The sequence below is a fragment of the Lasioglossum baleicum genome, chromosome 3 (genome assembly GCF_051020765.1).
Source record: "Lasioglossum baleicum chromosome 3, iyLasBale1, whole genome shotgun sequence".
In the NCBI taxonomy this organism is placed as follows: domain Eukaryota; kingdom Metazoa; phylum Arthropoda; class Insecta; order Hymenoptera; family Halictidae; genus Lasioglossum; species Lasioglossum baleicum.
The window spans coordinates 18,344,018-18,362,931 of record NC_134931.1 but is presented as its reverse complement, the minus strand read 5'-3'; the positions used below and the strand labels follow the sequence as shown (position 1 = coordinate 18,362,931).

The 18,914-nt window shown below is 36.8% G+C and overlaps 1 protein-coding gene across 9 annotated transcripts in view; it reads left to right on the top strand.

Moving 5' to 3' along the window:
- Positions 1–18,914, top strand: part of LOC143207419 (dual 3',5'-cyclic-AMP and -GMP phosphodiesterase 11) — a 153,361-nt gene that overhangs the window by 76,446 nt on the left and 58,001 nt on the right. The window lies entirely within an intron of this gene.

Genomic DNA, 18,914 nt, shown 5'->3' with positions numbered 1-18,914 from the left:
ATGCATCAACTGCAACAAACGAGGACCACGTAAAAATTGATTATATTTTTTAATAATGTTTGTGAGCTGTAACTAATACATCGATGTTCTTCAATTGTTTAAACCTGTCTGCTGTTTTAAATTGCAACTACTTGTTTTTATCATAAATGCATAAAATCCGCAGTCTATTCGTAAATTCACAGTCCAATTGTAACACTTATGGCTGCTGCTTTTCGCATTTGCTTCTCCCAGTTGTTCGATTCGTTTTGGTCCGGATATTTCCGTGGGACTTTTTGGTTCCCCGTGTCGAGTTATTGTTTGGGTCTATCCCGTTCGTGATGGAAACGGTCCCAAACGGGTGAAAGTTCCTCGAGTTCACCCGTCTCGCTTGCTCCTGCGGTTTTTACGTCTTCGTGGCGGCGTCGTTTGTCGCGGTGATGATAGATAGACTCGCGAGAAGGATTTCTTGCATCGAATGAGTGCAGGGTATCTCGATTTCGTTCTTCCAAAGCGATCCGAGTTCTCGAAAGTTTGTTGGAGTGCTTTCTGCAGGAGAATTGCTTTGCAATTATACGATAAAGTTTTATTTCATTAGGGAGGATCTGTAAAGCGCAAATCTTACTTCGTTCTTTTATCTCTTATCTAGTATGCAAAGTTGTATAAAATAATCAGGTTCTGAGATAGTCAGATTTTTATGCAAAATAAAAATGTTCTATATTAATTTGCAAGGTGCAGAAGCTGCATTGACATGTTTTCCTTTTTTCAACAATTTTAACGAAGTAATATTTTTCTATATTTTACCATAAATGTCTAATTATTGCTTAATGGTCTTTTTAATTCCCTAATTTTTCAAACGTTGCATTTGTTAATTAACATATTTATCATCCTCATTCTTGTCTATCTTTTTTTGCTGTTTCATTAGTAGCAGCAAAATTTGGCACTGCATAATGTAAATTAACTACTTAAGTTTTCATAATAGATACTGATCCCCTGAACGCGAAAAGAGGATTTGTGATGTGTAGAAAATATTTCATTTACGAGAAGAATACTCAATATATTCACTATTTCCTACGTCAGCATTCGTTGACGACAGTTATAGAATTAATCACGTAAATTATACAATAATATAAAGCAAAATGTACGAAGCTATATTTTATTTCTACTGACAAAGAAAAGAAGATATAACGATTTACTTTCATTCGTTTCTTGCTCGAAATGTCGTGCATAAAATTATTAAAATGATTCACCTGCAAAAATATTTTACTTGCGTGATATAATAAGATATAAATATGATGAAATATAAAGATATATATTATTTGCTAAAATTCTTGCTCGCTATTTTAGAATTAATTAAATTAACGTTAGAATTTCGTTTCAACTGCATACTATGCACGATGTTATACATATAGTATTTCGCACATCTTTTCTCGAACTGTCGCACACCTCAGCAGTAATCAGAGTAGAGCGGTGGAGATCATTAGCGTGCCTCAGCTGTATCTCTAAAAAAAAAAGAACCAAGCTATAGTTTTTCCCGAGCGTAAGCTGTATCGAATGCAAATCAAATGCGGCGAGAAACGTCTGAAGAGCTCGGAGAAGAGAATAAAGTCGCAGCAAAAAGTATAACGAACGGAAGCAAGGAAAACAAAGGAGGGAAACGCTTGTATTTCGTTTCTTCCGATCACGGAGTTCCCTAATAATACATAACCACTGATAATTCGCGACGCAAACCGATAAACGTATTTGTTGCGTCTCCGAGATTACGAAAATGACTTCTGAAAGTGCCGTGGCCCGATATAGTGATGTCATCGATTCCTTGATACCGAATTTAATGAGTTGTTATCAGTCTGGCCGAATATTCGAGACATCTTTTACTTGGCCAAAAGAGCCAGGCGATAATTTACAAATATTTAACGCGCGATACATATTTTGATGTGTGCAAACTGCTTCTCGTCCTCGGTCCGCAGCGTGATGGATCTATTACACGTTTTAATACTCATCGCACGCACGCACGGCTATCGAAGTAATCGAGACTCGTGCTTTTCGTGGCGCATCAGGCCCTTGTTGATGCACATGACTTTTCCGATTTCTTTGCTATCTCCTTCGCACTTTCTTTAACAACAGCAATCAGGTATCATTTTTGTATTAATGTTTGAGAATTACAAATGTGCATTCAACGGCGCAGTAATTAAAAAATATATATTTTTTTGCAGTTGTTTTAATGGTTCACCCAATGGTTGTGTTTAGACGACCACATTCATGGCAATCCAGCCTGCATGATAAACTTCTTGTAGGTACAGATGACACATCAAATAGAACTTTGAGAACTTGCTTGCGAAAGTTCGAACTCGTGTTTGATAAATTGTAGGAAACCCCGAGCATTTCGGCGAACGTTCCAAACGGAGCGAAATTCTGCTCACTGCGCTTGCGTAATCGTTATTTAATTATATCTTCAACGTACTCGAATCTAGAGATTTTGTAGTATCATTACTTCATGCACGAGAACATTTGAAAATTAAAGTTAAGGTAAAGAAAACTGAATTTTATAATTGATATCAATTTTGAAGCTCCACTCATAATTACTAGATGCAAAATAAGGATACGTTTCAACGATTGTGGGCAGCAGGAGTTAAATAAAAATTTCCTACGTCCCTTAATAAAATTTTTGACATTGGAGACATAACAATGTTCTATTCGAAATCCATAAAACTCCAGTCTAATAGTTGCTATAATAGTCCAAAGCTTATTAATCTGCTCGTATTCGTATTTTTGTAATACATGTACATTTTAATTCTCGCGACAGTTTAGCACGAACATACTGATGTACAACAAATAGGGAGATAATTCACAATTCCAGGGAAACGTATATCGTAAAGATAGCGAGACTATAAAAATTCTTACATAATTTCTTTTATGTGCATCGCCGACACGATGGTGTAATTTAAAATGAGCCGATTCTGCAAAAAGTTTGGTGAAATCCAAGATATTTGCTGATTTGAATTTTCGAAAAGAAAGTTCGTATATGGGGAATACAGTCTATGCAACACTCGCTGCTTCTGATTTGCTGTTCATTTCGTACTCTCCTTATAGCCATTAATTTCTCCTAAATTGTTTTGTGGAAAATGTGTAACCGTACATTTAGTACCACTGTTAAGATTTACGCACGTTGACACGAGTGGAAATGATCAGTAATGAACAGATCCTCGAGCTAAGTGGTGCTCACGTGCAAGCGTAGCAGTCGACGCGTCAACATTGATTTATTGTAAAGCGAACGATTGTGATTTCTGATTCCGTTTGTTTCATTTTCGTGCCGAACCATTTTATTTTTCACCATAAAGTGGTTTCGCGATACAAAAAATTAATCTTTCTTTCATTTTATACGACTGGAAATATTGCTATAGTTACCGGCAATGAATTAGAGAAAATTACTGAAACTTTGAAAAATGTTTATCTGCAGCAATATTTTACCAATCGTTTGCAATAAAACGAAATTGTACTTTTTCTAATTCATGTGTATTCGACGTGTTGCAGAATCCTTTTAAATCAAATTTACGATTCGAGAAATTGACCGGTGCAGACCGTTCGAATCGAAGTCGTACATCACCACAGACACGGGATAGTACATGCATTTTCAACAAGACACGTTTGCATACAATCATGCAAATAATCATGCGGATAGTGGTCACACTACCTGAATACATATTTCTGCTAATTTCGTATAGATTAGCCCTTCTGTAGAAAACTAGGTCGATTTGTAATTTGTGATTTGGGTAGCAGAAGTTTCCAATTTCGTCTATTTTATCTCAAAATATTTTTATTTTCATATATGCCTCAGAATATCTTTATTTTCTTTTCCCTTAAAATATATATATATATATATTTTTAAATGTCTTCAATTTACAAATCTGTTTTTTAAAAATCTGTTTTATCTGTTTTTAAATGTGATACTTTTTACCAAAATTTTAATCAGAACAGCATAATTATTCATGTCGTGTGACGAATTCACAACAACTGTCAAATTATATTTTGCTTGCCAAAAGCAAGGATTGAACATCGTCTTCTTTCATAAAACCGGATGTCCTCTGGAGTATGTTTGCATGTAGATTGACTCGTTGTCATTTCACACAAGCTATCTTGCGGCGCGGCATAACCGGAAGCGGCCGCTGAATGAAACATATTTTTCGCTCGGGTCGCGCTTATCCGGGGAGACGATCGTTTCCTCAAATTTCCTCTCGGCAGCCGAGGAGACTCGGGTCGGTGGAATCAGTTGCAAGTTACAAAAGCGGACTGCATTCCTCAACGTCGTAAAGGGCATTATCTGTAACACAAACTTGTAAACAAAGCGACTCTCTTCTTATTCCTCGGCAGTAAAAATATAACTATTATGATGGAACATTTACCAACATATTCCAGACACTTCCCCGATTAAAACGAGTCCAAACACGACATAATTCGGAGCATATGTCCTCGTTTAATCCACGAGACAGTATAGTCTCGATTATCCGAACCAAACCCCGAATTCTCCATTATTCATATATAAACGATTCAATGTAAAGCTAAAGATTCAATCTAGCATTGTATACAAGTAACTATTCTATTAACCGAATGCTCGTGTTCCACTGACTAGTTCAGATAATCCAGGTTCTACTATACCGTGGATTAAACGAGTAATTATTAGACTACGAATGTTTATACATTTAAAATTTTTAAAATTGATGATTAAGGGAAGAAATACCATTCAATTTAGTTTCTATTCCATGCAATCAATGCAGACAATTTATTTAAACGGTGATTGACTGATTAATGATTACAATAAAGTCGCGTTTACTGTCCGCGATCGAGTACGCGATCACTGTCCAATGCCTACCCACTCCACTGTCATGCTGTCCTTCTCTATGTTCGGCTTTCCTTTGAACTCTCGGCACGATCGGCGCGATAGACGCAGTCATAACAAAATAATGTCGGTACGCGATCACTGTCCGTGCAGAACACAGGCTGCTGGACAGTAAACGCGACTTTACTGTACTAGATTGCGAATTTTTATGAATTTACAGCAAAAATGAGTAGATAAAATTCGAAATTGTCGAAAAATTTCAAAAATTGAAGATGACAATATACATATGATATCTTCTCCATTAAAATCGTTAATGGAAGAAATAATATTCGATTTAGTTTTTGTTTGTTGCAATGGACGCAGACAATTTCTAACGATCTGCAGTCTATCGATAAAAATAGAGTAAAGAAACTGCTCTTTATTTGAATTCAGATATAACCCACTGACTGACTGAACATTGTATTAAAATACTATCAAGTTCAAATAACATGCTATTAAGTGAAAAATTAGTTTATTTTAAACACGTCATTCGTGGAAGAGCCACAATTCGAGTAGCGATAGAGCCGCAGCTTGCCGACCACTGTGCTAGGGTTATGTCACTTTTCTTCTGAATGGATGATGTGTATTGGAGCAACTAATTTGAAATCGTACAATCCGCGTCCGTCCTTGCGTTGCGCGATCGAAGAAGCTTAGGAAATCCTTTGTCGCGTCGGGACGGGTACGGAACACGGGTCGGTAAAAAGTATGAACGAACCGTACGTCACGCAATGCGGTTGTCGCCGCGGCTCCGTTATCAATAAGTCGGTGCAATCGTGCGGGTAATAAATCAAATCCGCTGGTGGAAGAGCAGCGTGGCGTGGCGGGGCGAGAGACCGGGCGCGCGTGTGCGCTCGCCGACGTGTTTCTCTACTAGAGAAAGAAAGCGAAGTGTCAGCGTCGACATCGTGGCACCGTCTACTCCCGATGGAAAAGTTTCGCGAGCATTCGCCGGAAACGCATTCGACTGCGACGGCATGACAGTCCGATTTTACCGATCCGGTTCTATTTCGCTCGAAAACCGAGAGCTCCAACGAAGACGAGCTGGTAGTCTTAGACGTGGACCCTTGAGGTTTGAATGGTTCGAAATTCGAATGGAAATGTCCAATTCCAAACTTGAACGAAATTCTAAAGCTCGAACGATGAAGTTTTTTCGTTAAACAAATGCAGTCATAAATAGACTGAATTTTTTGTAGACTAATTTTAACCCCTTGCCCTACTGCGATTTATTTTACGGTTTCAGTGATTAGACCTTTTTTGAGATTATTTATTCCTATTGTATGCCTACATGTTCTCCGATAACTACATTACAAAACCAAAATAGAATTTCATCTCGGTTTAAAGGAAACTAATAACATTACGTATTTCTTAGACTCTGTTCTGAATCTCAATATATTGTAGGGTAAGGGGTTAAGAATGTGAGATGGAATAAAATGATATTTTTCATGGGAACAACGTTTGTAGCTTCCAAACAAATAGAAATCGTACTAAATTTATCTAAATTTATTTATTCAGATTTATTTTCAGTGTATATAATATGTATAATATAAAATGAATGAATACAATCGTACAGAATTCTGTCGAATTTTATATTGCGGCATTTTTTATAATCCTATTGTTGCTTTTACCGTTACACCTTCCGCCAACTTGAGGTTTTCTTCTTCAATGCTTTTTCCTTTTCTCAATGACCTCAAGGGATATTATGACTGTAGCAATTCGTTTCCTACGCTTTCTAATTCGCCGAACTACGCCCAACGGCATGCTTGGGGTCGAATTAATTGCATTCTGCAGAAATTACCTAATTTCTACTTGGAATTTCCTTTTCTCAACTCGCGAAAAACGAAAAGATTACGCTGAACCGTCGCGTCTTGCGCGAGACGGCTTGCCTTTTGTAAAAATTCAATTTCTCGAGAATCCTTTGGAATCATTCTATTCTGCACCACGAGACAAAATGAAAATCTGGAAATTTTTAAAGTATTTTCAAATACACAGTTTTTGAATCCAATATGATTTGACTAAATCATCAACTCTCGTCATTAGACTGCGGATCTGTATGCACTTATGAGTACATGAGCACTGTAAAAACATTTTTGAAGCATCTAAAAATTTTACTGTATTAATTCCAGCTCTTTCTCATTAAAATAATTGGAAAAAGAAATAAATATCTATCTAGCTCCTGTATCCTGCAATTAATACAGACAATTTTTATTTTGCATAAAGACCCGCAGTCTGCTCATCATCATGCCGGTAAGATTCGAAAAACAATATTAACTGATATCTTCAGAATTTGGACTTACTATGACTCTCATCCCGCCATAGATCATCATTAGACTGCGGATGTTCATGCAATTTTCAATTTTTTTAGACAAATTTTAAGAAAGTGATATCGCGTCAAATGCTATTTTCATTGACAATAGCATTTGTAGATCCAAAATAAATAAAAATCATATTAAATCCTGTCCAATTTGATACCGCAGTTTCTTTTGAAAATTTTTATAAACCATCAATGCATAAAGATCCGCAGTGTAATCATTATAGATGATCAGTTTCTTTATTGAAGAAATAATACAGAGACTCGGATCGCGTTTACAAACATTCACAGTATGCAAAGCGTCTTATTATTTTGTCGAGCAGCGTAATGCAACTTGGTTCGGTACCCGAGGTGTGCGCAATAAAAGCGCGTAGCGCATGGTTACGCGTTTCTGGCCGGAGAGGTGCGTGTGCAGAGGAGCCAGAGGAGCGGGCTTGGCTGCATGCGTGCGTTACGTGACCGCTTCGTGCACAGCATGGGCCCCATTAATGGTCCCCTTGCTTGTAATAGCGTAATAACCCAACAGGTTACTACTAGGTACCGTGAAAACCCGTAATCCCTTTTGGATAACCGGCTCCCCCTGCAACTTGTGTCACCGAATGAACCCGCCGTGATTAGCTTCGCGACGATCCTTGCTTTTATCATACCTAGACTCCGGATTTGATGCATTGTTGACAAAAATAAGTAGGCGCAATTTCAAAAAGTGGAAAGATTAACCCTTTGCACGCTGAATTATTTTTCAATTTTGTTGCCAACAATTCTTTACTATTTGAAGCGTTTTATTTGAAATTTACTCCAATGGACAATGTCTGTACTGCTACATATTTTTAAACAATTTTGTTTACTAATTAAGTATATTAAATATTATATATATATAGCTCTCAAACTTTCTTGTAATTTATATTTGTGGAACTTATCTTTGTTTTATTAATATATTTATATTTATATTTATATTTATAAAAGCCCGTTTTATTTACATTTTTCTTTCTCTAATGTCGAGTCACACTGGGGAGTGCAAAGGATTACCAAATTGAACACTGCTGTAATCAGAGTTGGGCAAAAATTTTTATTTGGATAACATGTTTGCCCAACTCTGGCTGTAATATTAATAATCGGAGAAATCGATGTGTCGCACGTTTTGCTATGGTGACCTTTGGTGGAGACATCGCCGATGTTGTTGTCTTTCTGACCTTTCCTCTTGCGACGTGGTCTTCTTTTTCATGTTGATTCGCCATCGGTCAGTGTTTAGGAGCGGAACGGTGTGGTTTACATTCGAGGAAGTGGTTTAGACTGGTTCACCGGATCCCGTGACATGCCAGGAAATTTGTAGCCGTAAGTGGCAACAGTTGCGTGTAAAAATGGAGGCACTTTGAAAGTGTTGCGACTGTGGACAAGTCTGCTCGATTAGGTATGACTTCGGTTGGTTCTTTTCGAAAGAGGAGGCTGATCAGTCTGGCGACACATTCGTTCGATTCTGTACATCAAAGAAAATTAGATTAATTTTGTGCACGTCGTTATTTATTGTATAATTCACGAACGCATGGTCGTTTATATTTAAGAAAAATTGTTTTCATGCTTTTACAGACGACTTGTAGCATTTTCAATCAAGAACATAAGTAGACAAATATTTAATATGTATGTACATTTGATATGAGGCTTATACTATTTTTTAAACGAAATTATTATAGCTAAAAATTTTGGGTTCAAATACCTTTTGAATCCACTGTAATATCGATGAAGCGTCTCTCATTACTAGACTGCGGTTTTTGAAGCACAATAAAAGTGTTCTGCATTTATTATGGGAAGTAGAGGTAAAGTAAAAATTGATTTCGTGGCTTAATGACTTCGTTACATCAAAAATAACATTACAGTATTCTTAAATTTGTCTAATCTTTTACTGTTTTACATTTCAGCCAACCAACTTCTTCGTAAACGCACAAAGGTCCTTACTAGATTCATTAAAGTAATTAACGGATGAAATCAATTTTTATTTTACTCCAGCTTCCCACGATCAATGCAGAAGATTTTTATCATGCATAAAGATCCGCCATGAATTATACGTAAATTATTTAACGTAATACACGAAGCTGATTATTGAATGCGAATAATAAATATTTATGCGATCTATGAATATTTTAACGAACGCAAAATGAAAGCTCCGAGAGAGTCGCCGTTTTGCAACGTCTTGTGGCTCGAGCGTTAATGAACAATTTCGAATCAGATACAATGCCGTAGCTTATCTGCTCTGCGCCACATAACTATAACAAACGCGTGGCCAGTATATTAAACTGCGATAAAATGAATAAAATGTTAGAACGCGACTGGCCGCATACCAATTTGATTACGAGACGAGGCATTTAAACGTTTAAATAATGTCTCAATCCTTGCTGCGAGCGCGTTCGACAGAATGGTACTTGTCGTGGCAGTCGTTTCCGTGCGAGGAAAATTGATGCTATGTAACAGTGTATCAATGCGTATTCAAATCGAGAAGATAACGATACTTTACATGGTAATTACTTTATGGAATCCAGAAATGACGTAATCTACGTAGAGAGCGAAGACAGTGATAATATGCGGAGCCGCTGACTCTTTTTTCCGTCGCGATACACGCTGTCCAACCTAACCCATTGATATTCACAGCCACTTCTGAGCCAGTTACAGCACCATAGGATTTTCTTTCCTCTCTCTTACTCTCTTCTTTTCTCTCTCTCTCTCTTACGCTTCACATTTCCCGCGGAAGATAACACAGCATGCTTCCCCACATTTTAAAGCTCGATAATCGACCTATCGTTTAGTATACTGGGTGTCCCACAAATGTCCTTGACAGGGATCGTTTCTGACGTTATTTGAAATAACTTTTTCCTCGTGAAAATATTCTACACGGCTTTGTTACCGAGTTATTCGCGAAAACCGCGGACCAATCACAGCGAGGCTACACGGGCATGTTCTAACTCGACCAATATCAACGTCACGCTTCTGAACTTCAAAATCACTGGCAAAAAACTGATTTTATTCGATTTTGAAGTCTCGATAAACTTGACTAGATCTTTATGCATTTATGGCTTGTGTGTGTATGTGAAAATGTTCGAAAAATGCTAGAATATAAAATTCGACGGAATTAAGTAAGATTTTTGTTTGTTTTGGATGTACAATGGCTGTTCCCATTAAAAATAGGATTTTATTTCACGACACTTTCTTAAAATGTGTCGATAAAAATTGAGACTAGCATTAAAAACATCCGCTGTCTAATCTTGACAATCAATCGGTATATGTATTATGATAATTAAATTATATTGTAATAACGGAACTGAAAAGACAACAGGAACATGTACTTCCTTGCAAGGGGTGATTCCGAAGCTCAGTTGAAGTGTGAAGTAACCTTTTTCCTTTGCAGAAATGTTCTCCGCGGCTTTGTTCAGGAGTTATTAACAAAAATGTGATGGGAAAAAATCGGAGCACAGGTCCCGCTGAGCGCGGCGCTGGTATTGGCTGAACTGGATTCCGTCCGAAGTAGCCGCGCTCTGATTGGTCCGCGTTTTCCGTGAATAACTCCTTAACGAAGCCACGGAGAACTTTTTCGCAAAGGACAAAGTTATTTTAAATAATCTCAGGAATAACTTACTTTCAAGGGAGTGCAACATTTTTGGGATACCCTTTAGGAATGCACAGCTCTTTCGTCGCCACCACTCTTGAATGTGTGTTCGAAATACCATAATCGATCATAAAACTTTCTGCGACAGTATATCAATCTCAAGTATCTCTGCAAAGTATCCGAACCTATTTATGTAAATTGAGGTGAGCACACGCATAATATCGTGCTGTTTTTTAAGTAAATGCATTCGGCAGATACATACATTGACTTTCGATGCAACGAGAGGTTAGTTGGTAAACAGGTTATCGCCAGTACACGTGAAGTTGTAAAAAGTTCAGGTTTAGTTACGACTATCGAATTTGAAATTGATTCTGGGAACAGGATTTTTATCTCGATGGGAAAATGTTCGAGGGGAACATGTGTTTCGACAAGATTTAGATATCGCTTGTGAAAGTCTACAATATGTAGGTTCTTGTTTAAAAATATGTGTTTTTTATTTATTACTACGTTTTTTTATGTATTCATATGATGTATTCTTATCGAGTTTCTTGTCAAAGTTAAAATCAGACTCTCGATGCACTCGAGTGGTGTGACTACGAGTCACCACTAAAAATTACTATACCATTATTCACAACATTGTCTATATTATTAAATATGTTGTTATCTAGTCAATTACTACGCATTTAAGTATTGCATTAGGTATTACCTCAATTTCATATCCATAAAATTAATAATATCATGTAGAATGGAATTATTCTAATTGTAAGTTGGAAGAAATGTGTAAAATATGTCGAAAAACTCGAGTTTAAATAGCTCCGAGTGCAAAGGGTTAAATATTTTATTATTTAGTTGCATATGTACGTAATCAAATGAATGAATAAAACGAGAAAATATGTGGCTACTTTCCCCTTCGACGGTGGAGGGGTCTTCCCTCGATTCGACTAAACTCCCCTAAACTAGCCGCTCTGGCAGCAACAGCAAAAAATTAAATAATAAATAAATAAAAAAAATTCATCAGATAATTAGTGAAATTATAAGATGTGAGAGAACATACATTTAGTTTACGATTAAAAAATAATGTAAGTGTTCAATTTAGAAATAATAAACTACAAAGAAACATACATTTAATTTAGCAATTATAAAGTATAAAGTTACATTCATTCAATAAATAATAAACTGGAAAAAGACATACATTTAATTCAAAAATAATGAAATACATTTTTTATACAAATAATCGAATCTAACGAAACATATCATTGTTATCTGTTAACATCTGTTAATGTTCAGTATATTCGCAACAATGAAAAATACGACGATTGTTCTATTGAAACAAAGACCAATTAATTAAAACAATTCGACTCGATTTAATCGTCGATAAAGGAAATTAGAGACGCAGTTGTTTTCGTTCCAGTATAGCATGGCTTCAATCCGTTCGTTATCTTCGCCGATGCACGATTAGGAGCTCTTTTTCTGATGTAAGTTCGATGTTATGATAAACGGGACAGGGCTACTGCGACGCATACTTAATTGTAAGAGGTTTACTCGGAATGTCACATTGTTCCCTGTTTGTTATCAAAAAATGATTTTAAAATATTTTCGCAAAGAAATAAATTGATTAAATAATTCGTAAATTTGGTAAATTTAGACTCTGTCAAAACGACGGGTTCTGTAAATCTATATATATGTAGTGTAACTTCTCTCTCTCTCCCTTTCGTCTTTTTCTGTAATGAAAAGGTCCTCCATTAAGAGGTGTCATTTCAACTTTCGCGCCATTTTTGATTCGTACAGATTAGATTTGTCACTCCTGGACACGTAGTTAGTAAAATTGTAAAAAACAGTCAATCGTAAGCAATTGTCAGTCGAAAAAATCTCAATTGTACAAAATTGTCAATTATAGAAAATTGTTAATTGTAAAAAAGCAGAGTTTTTTAAAATAAAATAACACTTCTTAGTGGAAGAACCTGCAGATACTGGGAGCTAGTTTCCCGCAAAACAGTGTTTCTTAAATTGATTCTTATTTAACAACAAACTCGTAAACTCTTTGTCTTCGCATGTTCATTCGACATTCTGCGCATCTCTGGTTCGTCACGTCGTTTTGTAAACAAAGCGAGTAGCCCGGTTCTCAGAAGAGATAAATATCATGTTCTCTAAGTAATCAATAAATCATTGCCGCAGATAATGCTCCGATAATTTATATCGAGTTGAACGCACCCCGTGGAAAGAACGTTCGAATCACCGCCAACATGCTGCTGCCAAAGTGAACAAACAAGCAATTGGCTTGTTCGCGAACATGAAAGTTTACAACGGGAAAATCTGAAAATGATACCTCATATGCGTAAGGAAAAGCCGTAAGGAAAAACGGATTTATTAAAAAAATTGGACGCACGAATAATCGGGAGTTAACGACTGACGTGTTTGTCGCGTGCGCTCCTTTCAGTCTGGCTTCTGTTTTGCAATTTGTTGGCGATCGTAATTTTACAATTCTTCTGTTATTTCTGTTTTTCTATTTTTATAAATTTAGCTATACATATAGGATTATATAGACCGTTCGTACTTCAACTGTATATGTTTATGTGGCTGTTAGCGGATACTAACTGAAATATGTCAGATTTATTTCGGAATTTTGAATTGTCAATAATGGGCCAAAAACTGGTTTTCGATTTTCCTCGAATAACTACCCTCACAGATGAGATATGGGGCTGAAACTTGCCAGAGAGGGGTCTTTTTGGGTAGGCTATCGAATGGTCCAAGCTCGATTAAAATCGGGCTAGGGCGAATTTTTACCACTAAACTCGGGTACAGCCTTTTCCCGCGAATCATTTCTGCCTTCTACGCGAAGTAGAGTATCTACGGTCGCCTTCGATCAATCTTTTATCAATGTGTGACTCCTCGCGGCAAAAGCTCCCGTAATCCAAAGGGGAAGATAGCAATCTACTTGAACAGTCTCTGACAAAAATTTATGGCAACATGTCATCGCGATATGTTACACTAGAGAAGGGAAGGGATTACGCGAGGACAAATCAGTTGGATTTTCCACAGAGTCATACAATAAAATATCCAGATTGGAAGACCTCAGAATTTCTCGTGACACATGGGATATTACGTAGACGATAATGACGAGACTAGATTTTGCCGCGGACGAAGGCGACATTATCGCGCACACTTTATCCCTATCTATTAACACAAGGAGCACATTATCGGGGATTTCTATAAACTCGTTTTTCGAAACTTAATTCCTTGCCGAAGGTGTACAGGCATTTGTCTCCCACTTTATCCTTCTCATTCTACCCTCTTTTTGGCGGCAAGCTTCCCTTATATCTTATGATATGCATAGGACGCAGTGTTCCAATATAGCGGAGTATCTGATGCCCACAAGTCACGTTGCAAGATAACTCAAACTGATGTATAGCCATATAAAAGCGAGGTATACAAGTTTATGCATTATTTCGTAAACATTTGGAAAAACGAATCCCTCCGAGGCTTTTGCGTCAGTAGAGACATTACTGTACAAATACATCTTTTCACTTCGTTTTTTTTAAATAAAGCAAGTTGTGAGGAAGTAGATACAGATTTCATATTATCAACATCTACAGTAAAATTGCACTTTTTCCAAATTCCAATTGTCAAAATGAGAAGAGCAAAAATGAACGAGTGGTAAAATAAAAGAAATATATTACACTGCGACTTCTCAGCAGACTATAGCACTTTGCCCAAGAAATAGGAACTTTGTAGACATGTATTTCTTCTTTTAATAATTCTAGCCAGTTACAATTATACATTCTTACAATCTTAACTACTAAATTGCGCTAATTTCTTTATCTATATTATGAAATACCAGAAAGCATTTATATTATTCCAATGAATCTTCCAATCAGCGACAGAGATTTTTATCCCAGTGCAGCTTTTAATAAATGAACTATGAAAATAATTTTCTACCGTCCGTCGAATAGAAGAGCCATGAAATATCACATCGAAGTCGCCACTAAAAATTAGCCATTATTTTCCTGGCTGGCCGATAAATCTCCAGCTAATGAAATCTGTTACGCATAATGCATAAAATCTACAATTTATTAGAGAACATTCTCGCGAAAATCGCTTAAGAAAAGGCGATTAAAACGCTGATTACAGGTTTACGCGGCGTCGGAGCAAAACGAGCAGCGAGATTAAGTGAAGATAGTGGCAGGCCGTGAAATGCATAATGATTGATTATCATCGTGAAAAGTAGCTTCGTTACCACGGGCCTTAATTGGAACAGTGGCGCTTCGTGTAGCAGCACGCTGGTCAGAAGCGAAGACGAAGTCGTAATAGGATCCTTGCGCCGTTGCAATTATTTAAACGAGCCTTTTTCGAGCCCACCGTTCCGGAACGCGTGCCCGAAATACGAGCTGTGATCAAAAAGAAGTCAGTTTCTTTGCAGAGGTGTATCTTAGCTCAGTGATCGGCGAACTCGTTAGTCAAAACAGCTAAATATCAACAGTACAGTAAAACTCAAACTTTGTTGTAATTTATGTTGAACATATATTTGTTTTTGAGAAAAAAATCCGACATAAATAAAAAAAGGAAGAACGAGTGATACTCGACAAAGGAGTGCAAAGGATTAATAGCGTGTCCGTCGTACTGTTAAATGTTCGTCAACAAAACCGCACGATAATAACTCAAATATCTGTTATTATATTTGTTCACTAATTACTACTACCGACGGATATATGCTGTATTTACTAATGATCCGCGTAGTTAATTTAAGCTCAAATTTCGTGCTCAATTAATCCGCGTACACTATTATTATTCAGGCATCGTTCATTACGATGCAAGTTTTGTGATAAATTTAGACTGACAGGTTGAAGTATTCCATGGTATAATGAAATATTTTCCATTAGCAAAATTATTCCTTGTTCTCTAATTACGAGCACGTTGCTTGAATATGTAAAACGATCCTAAAATAAAGCGGAGCAAAATTATTTGAAAGAACGAACGAACGTGTTTATATTACCAGTAATAAAATCTTCCTGGAATTACAGATCCACGTCATGCCATAAACATGACGTACCAAATCGATAATTAAGCGCGTTTGATCATTTAATTGGGAGTAAATAATGATTTATTCTTTTGTTGCGTAAACAACCTGTGACACAAGCGTGTACAGAATCAAAATCGAATATTCTACGCTGAGTTTATAAATAAGGGAATTGAATAATTTAATGGATTAATAAATAGTCGGATAAGAGGGTCAAAAGTGCCCTCGAACCAAATTGATTTTTGATTACACCATTCGGTAAGGCTTTGACAAGTTTCAAGTACATTTCTCCCAATTTTCCACTGTGCGCCGTTAGAAGAAATCAGAATTATCAGGCTGTATCCTCGAATAACTTTTGAACGAAATCGGACATGGATGATCCGCGGCAGTAGCAACCCGAAGGAAAGTAAAACAAGCGAAAGCGTCGGTTTACAGCGGAACGCGTTGCATTTAGAAGGTTCACTGTCGTACATAGTTTGTTTGTATCGCGCCTAAGTAGAGCGGCGGAGTGCCCGATGGCAATATTAATGAAGAAGCGTAATGTGCGCGGCGTGTATAACGTTTGAAAATTTACACTCGCAGTCGCGCGTGATTGGTTGTCGCGATAGCAAGCATTCTAGACGAATAACGACGTGTATTTGCATTGGCCAAGGTAACCGCCGCTATACTATTGCGTAACCGCGCCGATTACGCGAAGCAACGAGTGTAGTCCTCGTCTCGGTACTTGGCGTGATTTCGATCGGCCGTCTATCACGAATATCAATGCCCTTTTCAGCTGTATTCCAACATTTTGATCCTCTGTATTCCAGCCGATACGGCGTTTTATAGTTTTCTGCAATTCTCCGTATGCCCGTTTTCTGATTCCAAGCTTCCGAGTACGTGACTCTACTCGAAACATCAGATGCGATCGAATTGCTCGAAATTAGTCGAGAACTCAATTCGCATATGATTAAGGCTGTTCCAAACGTCGAAATTATTCAAGAATTCGTTGCGAATTAAAAGCTGCGATGAAAATCGTTACCTATTTATTACAAAAATAGCAGGTAATGTTTTTTAAAGTATAGTCAAATCTCGACAACTCGAACCTGTAATTCGAAGACCCCTATAAGACAAAAATTTGGTTCATTCCCTTTCGCTGCACTTTAGAAACCTCTATAAATCGAAATAGAACAAGTGTGGAAGCTAAACAAGACAAAACAGCAGTAAATGTTTTACCAAGTTTCGTATAAGATGCGACGATATTGAAGAAAATGTATTCTCTGCTTTGGTTACCGTTGAAAATACCACTCCTCAACAATCTGTTCATTCACTAACGTAGAATGAAGTCAGAGATGTCTTTAATACGTAAAAGCCTAGTAGATTATATTTACTATACTTATATGTATATAATAAATAACTCATCCCCAAAAATTAAACTTTTCCTTCTTTAAAACTTATTACAATCAGCAAATGACTCTTGTGCAACAAGTCGGAGTGACATAGACATTTATTCTCTCTCTTAATATGTTCAACAGGTCGAAAAAATTGTAAAAGTACTTTCGTCTAATGTCTTTAATGTTTTAAATTACACCTACCCATTTGTGTCATAAATGCCTACAATCTGCTGTCTACTGATAACATTCAATAGATTCGTTGAATCAATTCTTCATAAATGCATTTCAAACGGTGGCAAAGTAAAAAACGTGGAGCCCACCGTTTCGTCGGTGGCCGTCAAGCGTTGAAGCACATTGGTTTCCCGAAGTTATAAAATCGGAGGCATTGGTCTCCATTGAAGTAGTTCTGCGATTTGAATACCGAGCAAAGGGGATGAACTCCGGAAGGTTCATTGAATCCTCTCTCGGACCAGAAAAGTTGCCGCGAGCTTATTGCTTCCGCTGTGACGCGTCTCAGAGATTGACCTTCGAAAGTTTAGCATGCGAGAACGCTCTCCGGTTCGCTTCGCTGATAATTTCGCTCAGATCCGCCGCAAATATCGTCCCGGTGACGATTTAGGGCAAGTAGGCTGTCAAAAATTCAATTTTCTTTCCTTTTTTCGAAACAGTTGACCTTTCGCGGTAAAATTACTCTCCGAAAAGGTCTGGGGTTACGCGTGTGACGCAACCTTCCGGAATTTTTTGAAACCGAGCTAACTGCCATGTCGAATCCAAACATTCCAGATTTGTTTATCGATCTTTAAAAAGCAAGGAATTCTTTTATAGATGAATAAAGAAGACTGGTATTCAAAATTATACAATATTTTCCAATTAATTCCTAAACTAGAAGATTGAAGATTGAAAAATATGTGAAAACGTTAAAGTAAATAATTAAACAAATAGTTAACGTCTAAGCACGTTTTAAAATTATCTGAAGCAGTGACAAATAAAGGACCAATTTTAGAAAGTTTTTGCTGTATGTGGAATTAATAATTTATAATTAGATTGCGGATTTTATGCATTTATGATGAAAATGGCTACGCACAATTTCAAGCCGTGGTCATATTAAAACGATTTAAGAACACCAGCGTATTAGTAGGAGTTTAATAAGATAATTAAATGATGAAAGAAATTTTTGTTTGGCACCCGTGTCTTGCGAACAACGCAAACATTTTTTATTTTGCATAAAGATCCGCAGTCTATTTACAATAAATTGACTTGAGAGCTCGGATACCTTTGAACAGTTGTAATTTTTTCAATTTTGTGAGTTTGTTGAAATTGTTTAGAGGGTGCATTTTCTCGAAGACACGGAGATTGAAAAAAATGTAAAAAAGTCGATTGCTCTGACCCTCTAGACAAGATGATCCCCTTAAGCTTACAACGAGACAATCAAACAGACACTTAAGCAATAAAGACCAATTCTTTTCACCTTCACTAGTTGCTCGCAATTGTATTTTAAACTAACTACATGTTTAATAAAGTTTGAATTTTGTGCATACTATCAACTCTGTGTCCATTCAAGATATTTTTTTCGACATCCATTAGTTCTCGGTACATAATATATTTTTTACAAAGTAGGTTGGGAAGCAATTTTCATTCAAATAGAAAATAGACTGTATACAGTTTGTTTATTGCGTATACATTATACAGTCTATTAGTTCAGGAATGATGGTAAATTCTAGCGAACCTGAATTTTTGTGTGATTAAGAGAACAGTATGATCAAACATTTGATCTTTTA